The sequence below is a fragment of the Macaca fascicularis genome, chromosome 15 (assembly GCF_037993035.2).
Source record: "Macaca fascicularis isolate 582-1 chromosome 15, T2T-MFA8v1.1".
Classification (NCBI taxonomy): Eukaryota; Metazoa; Chordata; class Mammalia; order Primates; family Cercopithecidae; genus Macaca; species Macaca fascicularis.
In genome coordinates, this window is record NC_088389.1 from 102,468,397 (window position 1) to 102,474,796 (window position 6,400).

At 48.9% G+C, this 6,400-nt stretch overlaps 1 protein-coding gene across 3 annotated transcripts in view; it reads right to left on the bottom strand.

The window, feature by feature from the left end:
- CEMIP2 (cell migration inducing hyaluronidase 2) overlaps positions 1–5,609 on the bottom strand; it is an 87,233-nt gene extending 81,624 nt beyond the window's left edge. For 2 of the 3 annotated variants that reach the window (XM_005581919.4, XM_005581918.3), the window contains exon 1: positions 4,514–5,038. The gene's annotated coding sequence lies outside the window, so the exon portion shown is untranslated. Of the gene's footprint in view, positions 1–4,513; positions 5,039–5,514 lie in introns of those variants that run through there. The other variant, XM_015437275.3, reaches the window with a different exon arrangement.
- Between the last annotated feature and the right edge of the window lie 791 nt (positions 5,610–6,400).

The following is a 6,400-nucleotide window of genomic DNA, read 5'->3' on the forward strand; positions in this document are numbered from 1 at the left end:
AAACCCTATGCTTCATTTATCTTTGTATTGCTCACAGCCACCAGTACAGTGCCTTGCACATCCTAGGAATGCAATAAAATAGTTGCTGAACATAGTTCCTGACAACCAACATTAAAGTCTTCCCAAAGCAAGTACCAGGAAAACAAAAGAACAAGCAAACAGGACCTACAGCCATAAGTTTTGAAGAAGAAAAAAAAGAACATGCAAACATATTCTAGTATGCTTTTATTCTGATTCACAACTCAAATCTGAACAGGGTTTCCAGAAACTTGCTTCTTATGTGCACATCTACAGTACTTTAAATCTTCATCCTGTTTATAGAAAATACAAGTAAAACTAATGTTATTTTTACACTTAGTTCCTTATTTCACAGAAATTTGTTACAAGTAACATCACCCCACCATCATGTGTAAGTAGTAGGGAATGAAAAAACACACATAGTGTCTGCCTTAAACCTGAGTGCAATGAGTTTCAAAGCCCAAATGCAAAATATCTGACCATTAAACTAATTAAATTGCTAACAAAGCCAAACAGGAATAAAATAATATATCTGAGAAAGAAAAAAAAAAAAAGTACTGACTGGAAACAGGGACAAAGGAGTTGTTGTCCCTGCTTGGCTGTTAATTTACTATATGACCTTACCTAATTATTTAGCCTCTCTGGGTCCCAACTTCCTTGTTTTAATATTATCTTTAAGGTCCCTTCAAGCTACATGCTAAGATTCAACATATGTAGCAGTGTCCAGAAAACTGATTTACATTCATTGTCCCCCTCCGCACCCCTCCCCTGGCAAAAGGGCACAGTTCACTTGATAGTTTTAAATATCTGAGTTTGGATTTCTATCAAAGGCAATTTATTAAAATGTCAGATGGGCTTAAGTTCATTTCAAGTGGAGAACTAAAGCGAGTATTGCTTACAGATTCAAGTTTCGCCTAGACAGCAGCTGCTGCCATTGAGAGAATAGACTTTAACAATCTAGCTGAAAATTATACCTCTTTACAAATGGAGAAAACTAGTAACGGGGATTTTCATTCTCTCAAAAAGGCAGATGCATAGCTTTTCTTTTTTTTTTTTTTTTTTTCCTTTTCCATATTCATCATGTTGAGAGAGAGGAAAGCAGAAGGGCTAGCGTGGCTTGGGAGGCAGAGAGGAGAATGGATGTCACCGTACAAAACCAGACAAGACCCTTTCAATTGATGTACTGTACTAGACAGCCCATTCTTCTAACTAATGCTCACAATCCAAACGAAATGAAAAGATTTCCTGTGGCTGGGATGGGAAGAAGTCTGGACAAGAGAGCAATACCATACGACAGTAGCTAGCTTAAAAGTGTAAAGACTTGCTTTCAAGATGGGATTCAGATCATTCTGGAAAGGGCCAATATAATGAAAATCTGTAGCTGAGACCTGATTGATTAAGCTATGATTTATATCTATGCAGAGCGTTAAAAAACTTTTGAAAGTACCTTTTGATACCAGACAGCATTAGCTTGTATAGTACTTTATCATATATTAATACATAGCAAACTTACTCAAATGTAATCCCTAAAACATTCCCATAAAGCATTTTAAAACTCCTTTTTCAGGTGAAGAAACAACGTGGAAGGATCAGGGGATTTGCCCAACAGCAAATGTTTAGCAACTGTCAGAGCCTTGTTTTAAATCCAAGTCTGACTTCAAGTCCTCCAATCTTCACTATTTTAAGATAACACTTCTGACACTAGTTTTCAGTCCCTACTATTCTGTCTGATTTAATAAATTGTATTTCTCACAAAATTGCTCCCCCACCCCCAATCTGTTCCTTCTCTGGCTTCTTAGAGCATGCTATGCATAATTCTCCCAGACGTGCACTTATTGGATCTTCTGATTGTTCATTTCCTTATGTCCCTGACTAGGCTCATTTCTTCAATAGCAGAGACTGTCATCTCTCTAGTTTCAAACGACATAGGTATCTTCAATCCCTGTGGCCTCCCTGGTTGCAACCACTTTAACTCCTTCTCTTTGCCAACATGAATGCTCCACAAAGCAGGTGTTGCTATTGCTTCCAGAGGGTCTGGACCACAATGGGTGATTAATAAGTGCTAGCTGAACGAATGGTGGGTAGGTGAATGATGCAATGCTCATACGTATTTTAGAGCACACATTACAATACACACATTTACATACAGCACTCCATGTGAGTCTAAGACCATGAATTTGGTAGTGATTATTAAGTTTCTTCTTTGCTTTCTTTCCTTTTTCTTTTTTTTTTTTTTTTAGATGGAGTCTCGGTCCTGTCGCCCCACGTTGGAGTGCAGTGGCACCATCTCGACTCACTGCAACCTCCACCTCCAGGTTCAAGCGATTCTCCTTCCTCAGCTTCCCAAGTATCTGGGATTACAGGCGTGCGCCACCCCGCCTGGCTAATTTTTTGTATTTTTAGTAGAGACAGGGTTTCACCATGTTGGTCAGGCTGGTCTAGAACTCCTGACCTCAGGTGATCCACCTGCCTCGGCCTCCCAAAGTGCTGGGATTACAGGCGTGAGCCACCGTGCCCGGCCTAAGTTTCCTCTTTCTAAAATGTGGTTTGTCTTTCTCAATTTCAGAAACGCCCAAAGCATGTAGCTGTAAGTAGTACCCTGTCAACTTCAAGATAATGGCCCACAAGACTACATTACCCTCCAGTTTGTCTTTTCTTGATAGCAGTTTGAGGACAGCATTGATTAGGCCTATTAGACCATGGCTGAAGTGTTGCCCCATTCTGGTTTCCTGTTACGAATCTGACACTTCTAGAAAGTCACTGGTTACAGACTAGATCAAGGAAGGTGACTACTCAAATAATTAACTGTGACACAGAATACCCAGATAAGCACCATGTAAGAATTTACAGATTCTATTTCCCTGTCCACACACAGGCCAGTCCTCGGCTCACTATCTCATTCACAGGTTTAAAAGAACAGGTGATGACTCAGAATTCACTTCTAATCTTAGTTTTCTGAGCCTTTAAGCACACATACATCAGACAAAACAGAGTCAGGAGGACTGAACAGAAAGCCAGAAGATATATTTCCAGTTCCACCCAAATTATCCTCTAATGCAGGTACACAGAAGCTGGGGGGAGTCATTTCAGTGTGAAGAAGAAAGCACTCTCAAGTGCTACCCAATGTTTACTAAGCAGAGGACGTGCCTACTGCACATTCTTCTGTTTTGCCCAGAAATGCAAACTAAAAAGAACCTTTTGTACAGGTAATCAAAGACACACAACCACAGTATGATACCCAGACCAATTCTGAAAAGAACAAGCGTCCTTCAAGGGTCAAATAAACAGTAGCTCCATTCTAGCCAACCAAAAAAAGATAAGGCTAACCATTTTAAATGTGTTTTTTAACACTGAGCCATTTCCAACAGATTTGCCTGGCTGCTCTGGGGAGTCAGGCCTCGCTGAGTTCAGGTGAAGCCTCTACGCTTTCCCCTCTCTCTAAATTCTTCCCACTTTTTACCGGGAAGAGCAGCACATCTGAACACACGCAACTGTGCAGCAGCGCATCACTCTGTCACACTGAATCAAGGGGAGGGAACTCAAGGCAGTGAGTAGCTCACGTGCACAATGGAAGTTTTAAAAATTATTAGGCAGTCTATCCTTAACCCCAACTGCTGATAAAAGGAGATATATATCAAAGTCTGTTTTCCTAACCTTCTGCGGAGAATGTAAGTGAGCTGTTTCCGCTCCAGGGCGAGGTCTAGTGACACTCATCAACCCTCAGCAGAGAGCATCCAGGGAATTCAGGACCTTGGTTTTATCGCTAAGGGTGTAGCCACTAGTGCTATTAACAGCAGCACTCTAGGTCCTCAGAGTGGGCCCCCCTCCTTTACCAGAATCTCCCAACTCTGCAGAGAAAAGCTGAGAATAGGGTCCAGGGCTAAGGCTATTCCCCAGATTTAAAGGAAGCTGTAAGCGATTTTAAAGCCTCACCTTACCTCAGCTAACAGAAAGAGAGGCAGGGGGCGGTGGGCGGAGGACCCACCAACCCAGGGGAATTGTAAGGAGACAAAGATCACCCCAAACGCACAAGCGCGCGCGCACTGAACCCGGACTGCAAAGCACATTCCACCAACCTTTCACTGTAGTCGGCTTCCTGTGGGGTTTATCCCCTCACCCCATCCCTCTCCAGAAAGTTTAATGCTGTTCGCACCGACTTTGAAAGGTCCATTGTTCCCTTCCCCGTAAATGTAATGAAAAGAGAGAGGGGAGGGAAAGAAATCGAGACACCGTTCCCGAGGACCCTTTCTTAAAGAGAGGGACTGACTCCTGGGGAGTCGGGTCAATCCTAATCCAGAGATGAAACCGGGAAACGAGGCGCACGGGGGAAGGGCGGGAGGACGTTTCCCTTTTGGGTAGAAATGCCCAACGCCGAAGCCGGCCAGGCCGCCGGGAGCAGAAAAGGTGGGCGAGACCCGGGTCCGCGCTCCCGCAGTGGCCCCCTAGGGCAGCAAACGAGGCGGAGCAGGGAGCGGGTGAGCGAGTCGCTTCTTACCTTCCCCTACCCCGCTTAGCGTCCGTTAACTCAGGTGCCTACACAGCGGTCCAAGGAGACGGAGAGGAGCCCCTGGCGTCCTCGGGTCCAGATCTCCTCTCCATGGCCAGGAAGCCACTCGATTGCCGGAGCCCACAGCTGCCGCTCGTACGCAACTGGCAGCCGCAGCCTCTGCCTGGAGGTGAAATACTCTCCTCCCGAGAGTGACGCGCACTTCCCTCCGCCTCCGCCTCCTCCTCCGCCTGCCCCGAGCCTCGGAGGCTGGGGCCTCGGCTCGCTCTCTCCCGGAGCCGCCGCTCGGCTTTCTCTGCTCCTTCCCCTCCGGGAGGAAGAGGAGGAGAATCGTGGCCCGGGCGGCGCGGGCCTGAGAGTCCACGCGACAACAGGGGAGGAGGCGGCGGCGCGGGACGGAGTGGGGTCCCAGGAGTCGCTCTTGTCCCTGGTCGCCGGGCGCTGCGGCTCCCTAGGGTCGCGCTCAGCCTCCGCCGGCCAGACAAGCAGCCCGGCTCGGCTGGGCCGGGAACTGTGGATTGGTCGGGCGGGCGGGCAGTGGAGAGCGAGGGAGGCGGAGGGAGAGGAGGAGCCTGCCATCAGAGGAGGCGGTGACCCCTCCGGGCCCCTCCCGCCGGCCCCGCTCCCCGCGAGCTACTAAAGCAGAGGCTCAGCGCCACTCGCTGCCGCGCGCTGGAACAGCGCCCGAACGCACTGCCGGCGGGAGAGGGCCCCAGCCAGCGCACCCCGCTGAGGCGGCAGGCTCCTTCCCTTCCTGGGCGGGCATACCCGCCTGGCGGAACAGGAGACAGTGCTTCCAGCACCCCCAGATGAGGCTGGTACTGCGCCTGTCACTCCCTGGTTGAGCCTGACACTGCGCCCCCAAAGTCCCCGGCTGAGCGTGACTGCACCCCATCGATCCTCGGCTGAGTCAGACTCTGAGCCCTATCACCGGTAAAGAGATTTCCACATTCCCACAAGTGTTCTGAGAGTCCAGTCACAGCCCCCACCTGGCCAGACGCGAGCACCAGGTTCTCAGCGCTGTCAGAAGAACCAGCCTGCTCTGGGACACAGGGCAGCTCTTCTGGTCCCTTGGAGCAGCCCCAGCATCCCGCTCGCAGGCCGGAATAAATATACTTAGGTCTTCCCACGCCCCTGCCCGCGCCACTCTGGAGGGGTGGCCGCTTGCAGAGGTGGCGCCGAAAGCCACGCCCCGGCCCACCCCAGTGCCAAAACGCCGCTCTGAGGACACCGGCACCGGCCCTGAAGCAGCCCTGCTGCCGCCACCCCGCCCCCTCGCTGGAGCTGCTCTCACAGCCTTGGCTCTGAGTGAGGGCGCGGCCCGGGCTGGATCACTCAGACCCACGAGGTCCCGAGCTGGTGACAGCGGCAGGACTGCCAAATCCGGGCCGTGGTCATCCTCGATTTAATTGGGAATTGGAAGTTTTCCCTCCAGGAAACTCTTTCAGTGAATACTGTACAGGTAGGATAGTTTAGTTTTCAGGGTTGTTCATTCCTTCTCCCTCGACAAACTCAGTCGTGTAACTGTAACACACCCGGCAGTGAAGGGGAAATCCCCTATTTCAAGGGTATTAGTTCAGGACTTCGTATAAGGAATTACCGTTTCCAAATCTTGGCTAATGACAAGAATCCCCTGGGGCACTGAGAAAACATTGGATTGCCAGACATCGCCCAATCTACTGAATCAGAGGTATCTAGAATATGTAAGTTTCGGAAACAGGGCTAGAGTGCATCCTCTAATTAATTAAAGCCTTGGAAAGATGCCTCCAAAACAGCAACACCGGCTAGGGCTGAGATCTTACAGAAACTTCACTCAGCTGCCTTTGGGAGCCACTGTCCCTTCTGGGAGAGAGAGGGAGGAAAGGTTTTTAAAAT